Source organism: Marmota monax, unplaced genomic scaffold (genome assembly GCF_021218885.2).
Source record: "Marmota monax isolate L192 unplaced genomic scaffold, Marmota_monax_Labrador192_F-V1.1 WCK01_AAM20220418_F8-fsc00026, whole genome shotgun sequence".
In the NCBI taxonomy this organism is placed as follows: Eukaryota; Metazoa; Chordata; class Mammalia; order Rodentia; family Sciuridae; genus Marmota; species Marmota monax.
In genome coordinates, this window is record NW_026693108.1 from 5522761 (window position 1) to 5534859 (window position 12099).

General features: G+C 46.8%; 1 pseudogene; it reads right to left on the reverse strand.

The window, feature by feature from the left end:
* Positions 1-7321: 7321 nt before the first annotated feature.
* On the reverse strand, positions 7322-7722 carry LOC124099745 (DNA-directed RNA polymerases I, II, and III subunit RPABC2-like; annotated as a pseudogene).
* Between the last annotated feature and the right edge of the window lie 4377 nt (positions 7723-12099).

Consider the following 12099-nt stretch of genomic DNA (forward strand, 5'->3'; position numbering starts at 1 on the left):
GTCCCATCTGCAAAGTGAAAGGATGGAATCAAAGATATTGAAGGTTGCCCTTAGTTTTCTAAGAATTCAAAACAAAGTCACCAGGAATTTCCCCTCTAAGAAAGTATCTGAATCAAGCTTCTGTGTGCCCTGCTCTGCTGCTCCTGACCATCCACTTGCCTTCTCCATCTGAGGCTCAGAGTTCTGCTGCTCTCTACCCTCCCCAGAATCAGAATCCAAAAAGTCCCTGAGCTAACCATTGACACACCCCAAAAGGGGAGCCACAGGGAGTCAGTGCTTCTGATCCTTCAGCCTAATTGTCCAGTAAGATCTTTTTTCTTTATTTAAAAACATTTCCAAGCCCAGCATATCCAACACATTCTTGTTCTCATATCAACTCGTTAGGGCCCGTGTGGTGTGGGCCAGGCAGAATGGGAGGTGGCAGTGAGTCCCTGGCCACCAACTAACCTGACCCATCTTCACTTCCTCTTCCTTGTAGTCTTGCAAGGAATTTGCTTAGTATGTCACTCTTGTCAGACTTGCATCTGAACAGGTCCTTATGCTTCCTTTATTATTTATACCTCGGATCTGCAGTCTGCCATGGAAAACCGTGCAGCTGAAAAACACCTTGGAGTTGATAATAAGGCCATTATTTTCTAACTAAATGCCGTTCATGCTTAATTAAGAGAGTGTTTTTTTGGTGTGTGTGTGTGTGTGAGTGTGTGTGTGTTTTGTGGTGTGTGTTGTTAAAGGCACAAGAACACTTTAAGTCCAAGGACAGTAGGGGAGATAAATGCATCAAAGAAAATTGCTTAAGATCAACTAGAATCTTCAACTAAATTTTGCAAAATTCTTCTTCAGGTATGTCATTTTTGTGCAGAGACTCCATTAATGCAACATATTAAAAAAAAAAAAGTAGTAGAAATGAATGTGTTGTTCTAGGATTCACCAAGTGGGGAAAGGAAAAAAAAAAAGCAAAAAAGGAAGAATTCCCAGCTTGATCCATCTCCATCTGGGTCCCTTCGTTCTTTATCAACAAAGTATTGTGCATAATATTCAAGATGCTGGGGAAAATGTGAGACAGGTTTCCACGAGCATCGCTCCAAGATTTTTGCATGAGTGTTAGTGTAACTGGGCTTCCTTCAGTGAAGTTGAGTGGACTCAGAGGAGGCACAGGCCCTGCTGTCTGCAAGGCTGGGCTTCTTGTGTGACCCCAGGTAAACCATGCTCCTCCATGTACACCAACCGTCTTTGTTTTTATTTATTTATTTATATATTTTGACCAAGGTCTCTTTGCCACTGAGATGCATCTCCAGTACTTCCCATTTTTATTGTTTCTTTTTGAGCAGAGTCTAAATTGCCAGGGCTGGCCTTGAACTTGAGATCCTCCTGAGATGTCAGGTGTGCACCACTGCACAGCTCAACATCTTTAATGTGGATTCTCATGGGTGCTCTCTGGAGCTTCCTAAGGTTTAACTCAATTTCATGTATTCAAACTACATTTTGAAATGTAGTTTATAATATACAACAAATCAAAAGCATTGTTTCTGGCTTACCAGCGGAAAGCACTCTCCGGTTAGTAAGAGCAATGACAGACAGGCAGAAACAGCACTGTGTCAGCCATCCTCAGCTGAACATTTACTAAACTGGCGAACACACAGAATTGAGCCCACCCCAATCACTTCTTGCTCATGGAGAGGTCTAGAAGCGTCTGTACAGTGAACACACACACACACATACACACACACACACACACATCAATTTGTTCAATTATGCAACCTGCGTCCATTTAGCCCTTACTGTATGCCAGGCAGTGTGCACTGTGTTGGCAGTTACAACAAGAAAGAGCAGATTCCTCCTATTAGGGAATTCAAAACTTTCATGAATAGCAATTGGGCATCTCAGATACTTGTATGAAAGGAGGTGATAAGGCTGATAACCCCCATGTTGTATTCCTTGAGCATCTTTTTAAAAAAATGTCTTTGTCTATTTGTAGCTTTCTTTTCATCCATCTATGTCTGCTGTTTCTGTGGTTGAATTTTTTTCCTTTTAAATCTTTCATTACATATGTGCCAACTGGCTGGTTAGCATGCTAAATTTAGTATAACTGCTCCGTTCTTCAAAACATCTTAGGAGTTCGCCTTACGTGCCTGCCTCTGGCCTTAAAGGGCAAATCAAAAGGTTTCCAATTGGTTTCCAGCCCACAGTGCAATGTGTATGTGTACTTGAAAGACTGTTTCTTGGCTATAATTGGTAGTTTTCTCGTAGCTAGTGCTGAGGAAAGAACTGCAGAGAGCTTTATGTCTGCTAACAGTAGTTAGCACTGGGCTCGAAAACAGCAGGAAATAAAATGAAGTCTGAGCATCTGGGATGTTTGCCAAAGTGACCTCCCAGCTCCGGGCAGCACAAGCGCTCCAGACGGGCAGACACAGGGCTCCTCCCGCAGAAGCCCAGGCCTGCCGTGAGCAGCCCTCCTCGCAAAGGGGCAGGAGCAGATAAGGCTCTCCTACCAGCTCTTTAAATATTTCAGATAAAAGTAATGACAGCGTTAATCACACGTCACCTTCCGTGGGTTTATTCCTCCACAAGCTAGCTGGCCGAGGATCAGGGAGGGACGAGAAAATGGCTGCACCATTTTCCATGGCACCTGCTACGCTGGTGGCATGCGTAGCAGGCACACGAGGGTTTATGAAAACATCTGCTGGACGTGGCAGTAGCACTGTTTGCCAATTCCAAAGGGGCAGCCCTGGGCTGACCAATGGGAAGTCTACCTTGAGAACTTGCTCGCCCAAGCTCCCGCCCCACACTGCAGGGAACCACTGGCAAAGTGGGGGACTCCACCAGCTATGGATGGCACCGGTGCCAGCTTCACCAGCCTGGTGTGCAATGTCACTGACCACGCGGTGACCAGCAGCTGTCCACTGGAAGGGATGTGCCCACCTCGCCTCTGAGGAGGACCAGCAGGAGGGTGCTTTTTGCCTTCAGACACCTCCTCCAGGACATGAGAGGCAATCCCGTGTGTTCTCATCCCCACGTGCAGTATTTTGTTCAAGAGTCTCATTCACACCAACTTGCAGAACAGATTCCAGAAAGACATTTGAAATATGGCAGTAGAATTTTTAAGCAGCACCTCTAGGCAAACAGGTCCAGGATAATGACGGGAGGACATACTGGGAGGAGTCTGGGTGTGCTTCATAAGGCCACCCAGCTGTCAGGACAGGGCTGAGCGGGACCCTTGCTGAACTCTTTCTCCACAGACCTGCCACTGTGGTGTTCCTTGATTAGAGAGGTCAGTGCCTGAGTTCTGCCATTAGAACATGGCTGGTCCTAAATTCTTCACCAACATCAAGATGCAAAGACTGGGGAGCTGTGGAGCTTACTGTTCTTGGGTTCTGTGCTACTTTTCCTTTTGCTATGTTTTATTTTCTTAGCATTTTACTTGGAAAACATTCAGATATATGGAACAGTTGAAAGACAGATCAAGGAGCCTCAAAACATCTTCCATCAGCAGCCGTGTTCTGCACATGTGTGCACACTTCCTGTGTTTCTGTGTGTGTAGGCAGGTGTTTATATATGTGTGTGGATGGGTGCATGTTTTATACCACAGCATCTGCAGAGTTCATGATGCTTCCCTCTCACATCTCAGCATCCAAGAAAGAGAAGAAATCCTCCCCTACCAGCACAATGTCACTATCAATCTTGAGAGCATTAACAAACATTTATCTAGTCTGTTAAATTTATCCTTTTAGCTTAATTTTTTCTTGTTAAAAATAGTAATGTACTTGTATCTGACAAAAAAAAAACATATTTACCTTTCCATCCCTTTTTCCATCCTTCAAACTAACCATCAACAGCAGTTTTATCTATCCTTTCAGGAAAATATAGTATGCCCACATTTGCATATAATGCATGTACTCTTAAAAAAACGAATGCTACAATTATACCCATGGTTTTACTCCTTTTCTTTGGAAATAATACATTTGGAGATCTACTTTTAAAAACTCACATAATATGCCATGGTTTCTTTAAATCATCACCTACTAGCAAAACTTGGCTTTTAAGCTCCCACACGGAGACCTCATGCACCTCTTGATTTGTGGTTGAGATGGTGGACTCACCAAGTGACAGAGTTCCCCGTGTTCATTCACCTGCAGTGAGGTTGAGAGCAAGGCACTCCAATTGGAAAGATGTGGGGAAGCTTAAAAGAGCAGATATGTTTTCTCACGGTCCCTGCCTCTCCTGCTGTGGTGAATGAGGCCGTCCCAAGTTTCAGATGCTGCGGCTGAAGGGTGGTAGAGGCTTGGTTCCTGAGTCACTAAGTGGAATGGAACCTCCTGTTCATTTCTCTGCATGAGAAATAAAATGAATGAGCTACACTTGAAGACATGGAGGCTTATTCCACAGCACAAGCTGACCTCCCCTGTGCACACCACACAGCTCCAGGTACTTTCCTGAGGGACGACTTGTGTGAGTACCTAGGGTTACTGTGTGATAGGGGATGACTTTTTGAACTTTTGATGAGCCCTGCTGGACCGTCTTCCAATTTCCTTCCTCTTCTTTATGGGTTTAAATATACACTCTCTGTTCTACTCCATTGCTTCCCTTTTCAAATTTGTTTACACTTTTTACTGTGGGATGTTCTTTGAAACCTATAAGGGACAAGTAATATGAAAAAGATGAATACTTAAAGGAAGTTTTTGTTTGTGTGTTGCTGTACTTGAACTACTACCTCTGTTTAAGCCACAATAGTTGAGACACTATATACCACTTTGGTGCCAGTTCTCAGAATCAGAAAAAAGTCACATACTTAAAAACATCAAAAGTCCTGACCCCAACTTGTCATGGTTTTGTCCTCTGTTGCGTAGCTCTGGATGCACAACAGGTCAGTCATTGTGTATTTGCTACTAAAACAGGAATTGACATCTGCTGGTGAGTTCAGAACCTGGGATCCTGAGCTGTGGGTCTGAGACCATAATGCAGAGGTTTATGTTTCTAATAGAGAAGATGCCTAAGTATACATTGCTTAATTGCAATTGGTAATCTTTGTAATGAAAACAAAATTAAATTTCCCTAAATTTAGGCAGTAACTTTGTGGTTTCATATACTTCATTACTTCTTCGTCTCTGTGGGCTCCAAAAACACAGACCGAGACCAGGAGCCCATGGGAGGATGAGCTGATGCTAGTCCTGTGCAAAGGCAAGAGACGTGCACTCTGTTCATTTCACCACACATTCACTACTCCCTCCCCACACCTCTCCACTTGCCTAAAATTATGCTGGGAGCCTGGCAGGAGAGGCAGCAGGCACATATGATGGAGCTGCTGTGAAGCAGCCATCACAGCACACTACGGTGACCTTAGTTTCCTAAGAAGAACACTCCTTTTAGGGGAAAAAAAAATTCTATTAAAAAAACTAGAATTTTAAGGAGTGAATCATTGTTTTGAGAATTATGGAGGTCTACTGAAGTAGTTCTGTAAATTTCCATACCCCATTTTAAAATAGAGGTCCCTGTGTCTGAAGCCAGAGGCTCAGACTCCGTGGGGCTGGTGTGACCAAAAAAGACAAAGAGTCTTTTTCCCAGCAGTCGCTCAAGATGCCGGGCATGGAAATACCCCTTCATAGCATGTCATTGTTTCTCTCATGGGCTCAGCTTCTTCAATTAAAGAATCTAGGCTCTCTAGCATAATTCCAGTTATCAGCTATGAAGGAAGAATGGGGAGAAGAATATGTTGCTTACACATACCTTTATATATATAAATATAATTACTCAGACATAGGACTGAAACTCAGATCTCCAACTCTTCAGATCATACTGCGCTTGCGGTTGCCCACTTTGTCTAGGTTAGGACCCGACTCATCTTGCAGGACTCCCAGTAGAGACATACACCTACTCTGCCTGGCCTCTTCGGTGCCCCTCTGACTCTCACGGGTCGGTGTGCAGCACAGATGCATAGACATCAAGCCAGCAGATCAGAGGTTTGAAAGAGGGAGGCTGGCAAAGGGTCGGGCCTTAGAGATTGTTCGATGCCTGTTTCCTCCTTCCTCTGAGTCTCCAGGCGGATGTCTGGGGTCTGAGCTCTGGAGCTAGTGCCCCTCCCTGATGGCCCCTGATCCCACTGGGCTGCCAAGTTTACTTTGCCCTGAACCACGCCCCCTGAAGCCCCTGTTTAATATCTGGGTTCCTCCACCCCCGATTTTCACTGTTTAATCTGATAAAGTTTTCTAAAGCTTAAAAGGCCTGGCTTGAGAAACACATGGTTTATTTAACTGGGGCCTTTGAAGACAGTGCCCCCTGTTTTTCTTGTTTTTCCCAGTAAAATATCAGCTCATAGAAAGTCCATACAGAAATATTTTTTGGCAACAAACACTCCTCGGTAGCATCCAAAGGCCGAATTCCCCCTCCAGATGCCCAACTGGCTTCAGCGGCACTTTCCTAGAACAGGAAGGATGAGCATAATTTGCTTTGCTTCTTCCTCTTTTTTTCACACCACGAACAGTCTCGATTTTTTTCTTATAGAAATTGAGAAACTGGGAGAGGCTTTTCATTATTTCAGCAAACACACGCAGTCAATAGCTAGTGGTGATAACCAAGAGGAGAGACAATGGAGTGGGTTTGGGTTGTTGTTGTTTTTAGGTTCTCTCCCTTTCTTTCTTGCCAATTTCCACACACAGGGCAATAGCTCACAGGGCTTGTGCTGTGTGGATCTGAGCTGCAGGAGGCCTCTGCAGAGCGTTAGGAAAACACATTAGGAGAAGATCCTGTTGCAAGGAAGAGCAGTCTTGGCCAGCAGTGATGTCTCCTCCTGCGTTAGGAATCCAGGGCTGTGCAGCTGTCAGCCATGGCTGCAGCAGTGGCCTCCTATTCACTCCAGGTCCTCTATTGGATATGGGAAGGGGCCCTTGTCCACACTGCAATGTCATCCTAGTGGCCTTTGTGGAGGATACTCAAAGATCTTTTCCACTGGAGGTGGATTCTGGGGGTGCCCTGTCCTGCCACTCACTAGCTATGAGTTCTTGAGAAAGCTACTTAACCTCTTGGCACCTCAGTTTCTTCATCAAGGATTTGAGGTCTATGAACACCCACCTTGAAGAACTGCTGTGAAGACCAGTAGAAACAATGTGCATACAGGGTTCTGGGAGATAGTAGGTACTCAGCGATGAACTTTGACTGGTGTGTTCATATTTCAAATAGCTGATCTCAGGCCTGGTTTTTTGAAGGATCTTACTGTTGATCACAAATAATTACGTGGCTGTTTTTTTTTTTTTTTAAGGGGAACAGTTTATTATTTACACGTATAAAATGGGAACACAAACTGGGTGTGGCCAGGTCAGGAGGTTCCAGCTCAGTCGGTGATGATGAGTTCCTCCACCCCCCCCTCCCGTCTTCATAGCTGCCATTGGGCAGGTAGCCGCGAATGATGATGGGGATCTTTCGGGCCTTGAGCTCCTTCATGGCGATGAGCAAGGGGTCTGTCTCCCCTTCCAGCTCCACCATCACGGGGGCACACATCGCAATCTGAAGAGCTCGGGTGCCCAGCACACGGGCTCGCTCATACTTGGTCATGTAGGGGGTGGTGATTCGCTTCTGGTTGGCCTGCGGTCGCTCCCCAGAAGGAAGGATCTCCACGTTCTCCTGGCCCTCCTCCTCAGCATTCTCCAAGTCATCTAACCCTTCATCCTCCTCCACGTCATCAAAGTCTTCACCATCGAAATTGTCTTCGTTGTCTGACATGATGCCCTTTGCTTCAGTGATCCGGTCCCACTGCCCTGACCCGCACGCAGAGCCACAGGTAGCAACCCTTCGCCCAGCACCTTACCCACGTATCCTGCCTGTGCCTGCGCCTCTGTGGCTGTTTTTTTTTAAAAATATATATCTGAGTCTCTTTCAATGGAGTTGCATACATTAATGTTAACAACATTACATTTTCTACAAGCATCTTACAATGTCTCTAAATAAAGGGGAAAACTATTCTTAATTTTTTTTCCAGAGTAAGGAAAGAACAATCTTTGTGCCCTTCTGCTCTGCCCATGTCAGTGCCAACACCTGCTACACACCAAAGGGCCACTGACTCAGATCCAAGTGAGATCTTAGGTTTTTTCCTGGTTTCTGCAATAAACTAAAAATGCAATAATATAAAAGTGCACACTGAATGTGTCACTACAGAATACTGTCCCTATATCAGGATTCTGCATTTGGTAGCTGCAGTCAGGGAACAGGACTGTCCAAACACAGGTAAGGGAGGAGGTGAGGTGTCCACAAGCAGAGTAAACCATTAGCTATATGGTCATACACAACCACGACGGTGTGAGGCAGGGAACAGTCAGCTCTCAATGTGGTGGGCGGTGTCTGCACTTGGTTGTTGGGTCTCCCTGCAACTTGGGCAGCCAGAGTAGCATAGAGGTTAAGAGGGAAGCGTGGGACTAAGTGTAACTTCCAGATCTCAGGGTCTCGACACTCATTTCATGCTACAAACAGCTCTCGATTTTGCACTGTGTGCAACCTTGGCTGTACCCCCTAAATGCCGCAGTCTTAAACGTTTTCCATTGAACTGGGGATGGTCTTGAGAAGTATGTAGAAATCAAAGGAGACAATGGGTATAAAGATGTGTCACAGGGGCCCCATCCTAAGATCAGGATAAACAACATGCTGGCTAAATAAATATGAGCAGTTTTTATTGTGAAGGCAAGAGTGACGACTCAGAGAGGATGTGTGATACAGCAGAGGGAAAATGTCGCCCTGTCCCCAATCTCATGTGGATGTCAGCATTGCATGTTCAAAGAGAACATGGCAGTGAGTGGTACCACAGCTGAGGACGACTCTTTTACATCTCCCTGCCTGAGAAGAGCAGGCAATTTTCTTGGACGTTGTCTGCCAATGAGTCATACCTCCAAATTTTATGATAAATGGGTAACTAAAGCGCACAGTGGTGAAGCTATTTGCACAGAGTGCTGCGGTTGGAGACCAGCTACACCTGCTGAGTCCAGCGCAGCCTGAGAAGTTTCCGTGTCCAGAAAAGCTATCAGCATCAGATTGCAGCATAAGGCTGAAGCAAAAAGGTACCAGGCCAGCTCTTCCCTTCTCCGGAGCGATGCTTTCTATTTCAAGTGCATCTGTGCTGATCACCAGCGTGCCAAGTCCCACAAGCACATACAGCACAGGTACTCGTGTCTTCTGCGGATCAGCTTCTCATTACTGGCATAAGTACCTCATGTGGACAGTTGGAAGGAGGGAGGCTTTATTTTGGCCCGTGGTTTCAGAGGTTTCAATCCATGGTTCCGAGGCAGAAACATCACCAAGATAAGTTGGGGTGGAGGAAAGCTGAAGCTAATGGTAGCCAGGTGAAAAGCAGGGATTTGGGGGTGGGTGTCAGCAAGAAAAAAAGGGGCTGTGGACATGAAATACCCTTCTGGGGCACCCCCAGTGGCCTGCTTTCTCCTACCATGACCCCCGCCTACAGTTTCTGTTCAGCTCTGGATTAACCCACTGATGGCGGCCAGAACCCTCACCATCCTGTCACCTCCCCAGAGCCCACCTCTGAATGGAGCCTTGAGGACCCAGCCTTCTTCACACATGAGCCCTTGGGGGGATGCTTCATATTCAAATTATAACATATCTTACATATTTGTGTGCGATATTGTTTTTTTTTGTTTATTTTTTTGAGACAAAAAAAAAAAAGATGAGGCTGGTGTGAAGCTCCTGATCTTCCTGCCTCAGCCTCCTGAGTAACTGGGATTCAAGGCATGCACCGTCACCCGGGCCATTTCATGCTAATCTTACACAGTGTACACCTGTATCTAAACATCGCATGGTGCCCATAAATATGCACGATTTTTAATGCACCAGTTCAAGTCTAAAGGGGGCCTAACTAATTTGAATCTGGAACTGTCTGTACACACCAGAAGGAAAGCCCCTCAGATGGAACAAGTACTGAGTGATCTGCAGCTGTGCCTGACACCGAGCCGGCGCATGAGGGACACACAGGTGAAGATGGCTGAGTCAATCACCAAGAGGCCTTTGCTTCTTGGAGAGAGTGGGTAAGAGGCTGTAATTGTAACCCAAGGCACAGGTGAGGAAGGGCCTCTGGTGGGCTGCTACCTCGGGACAGCATCCGTCAGCCTCCATCTGGGCAGCAGGGAGGGAGGGCAGCGGTTCCTGGAGAAGGGCCCTAGCGGCCTGGGGGGTGGGCACTGCAGGTAAGGAGGGAAGCCTTGTGGCGGGCTCCTTCACCCTCACTGTCCCAGGCACATCCTGCCGCCTGTGGGGCTCCATTTCTCGGGGTCTGTATTTAACTCTTGCCATGAGGATAATGTGCTCTCATTGCTCTCACCGTGAGAGGACTGGCACATACTGTCATTGTGCTCCAGAGGGGACATGATAGGATGTCTTTGCTCAGATAAGGATAAGGGCCAGGTACAAATTTGCAGTCAGGGTCTAGTTAACACAGTAGGAGCCCAAATTTGCACAGCCTTGCCCCTGGACCAAGTACGGGCCAGGGACAGTGCTGATTATTATTTTTTTTTTTTCCCTAGAAGCCAGTTACAGGTCACAGTGAGCGAGCTAGGCGGCGGCGGCAGCACACATGCGCACACCATGCAACTGAAACAAAAAATTCAGAAACATTGACTATTCCTCACAAACTTTCTTTCATGTGATATTTTGTATACTGTTTTGTTCTCTTCAGTTTTTGTTTTTGAGGCAGTCGGACTCATTCCATTTATTTCACAAGTTTCCCTAACTTCTAGGGGCCAAAACCCACCACCTGAAACACTGGATGGAGTTAACAATTCTCCGACCAGATCAGGGGCGCGCTGGGGTGACCCACGGACACGGCGGGAGCCCTTAACAGTGAGAGGTATTCTTGCAGCCTCGGGTTTATGTTTCTCAAAATCTTGCCTCAGTGACTGGCATGGTGTTAGACGGGAATAAAAGCACAGCACTGTCTTGGTGAGACTGCGAGCTTGCGTGGCTATTATTTTTGTTGCCTTTACCCACAGATTTAGTGACTAGATAAATCCGCAGCTTTTTCGTGATTATTTAATTTTTAAAACCGCAACTGCAGATGGACCTAGTTGCTTCCTTTCACTTCCCCTTTCAAGGCAGCCATTGAAAACTGAGATGAGAACACCCAAGGGTGAATGAGCAGCCCCCACAATGATCTCTTCACGTTTCAGCGACAACCTTTCCGGGTCATTTATTACCTGTACAGTATAGTATTGGCAGTGCTTGGGCTGGGCTCAGGCTGCAGCCTCAGTGGCCACTGCTGAGAGTCTTGGGTAGGGACTTGGTGGACCTTGGCTCCTCTGGCAGAGGAGAAACGCAGTGATTCCTGCCTTGTAGTCAAGAGGAGTTTGTTAAATACAGTAGGGCTCCCTTGGAGGAAGGAAGCTGGACCTGCTAGAGATAGAGGAGTCCTGTGTAATCAGAAGCCCACTTGACCCTTGACTAGTTGATCCAGTCAACAGGACTTCACTTTACCATCGTCTGCTGCTGGGTGGTGGTTTTTTTTTTGTTTTTTTTTTTAACCTGTGACCCACAGACAGTTTGTAATTATTTTTCTGGGATCTATAAGCTCAGACAGGGAAAACAAAACAAAAACTACATCTTTATTTTCACCAACCTCTGAGTTGGAGCAACTCCCTTTGGATAGAAGCGTATTTGCTTTCAGCCTCTCAGTCAGTGCTGAGTCCACCTCAGATCTCCCTTCGCAGGAATGACTGTTTCCTGACCCCTTCTGCCACCCCAGGACACTGGAAGGGCTGACCCGAGGGCTTGTTCTTGAGAGGTCAGCCTGGCCCAGAAGCTGGCAGGCAGGAGCCTGGGGTCAGCCGTGGGCCAGGAGGCTGAGTCCAGGCAGGAGGACGAGGTCCAGGGTGAGGGAGTCTGACCAAGGCTGGGACACCAGCAGTCAGCACTAGGTAAGCAGAAACTCCAGGGAGGCTGGGCTGGAGGAGGCTGGGGTTTGTAAAAGGGAGTCTGCATCCCTCCCCTCCTAGTTTCCTGCCACCCACCTGGGCACAGCTGACTCGGGGATGGGAGGGGTGACCTCCCAGGAGAGAGGCAGCCCTGGCCAGCTCCGGTGAGGTCCACCCCTCCCAGACCCAAACACACACCTCATCTCCT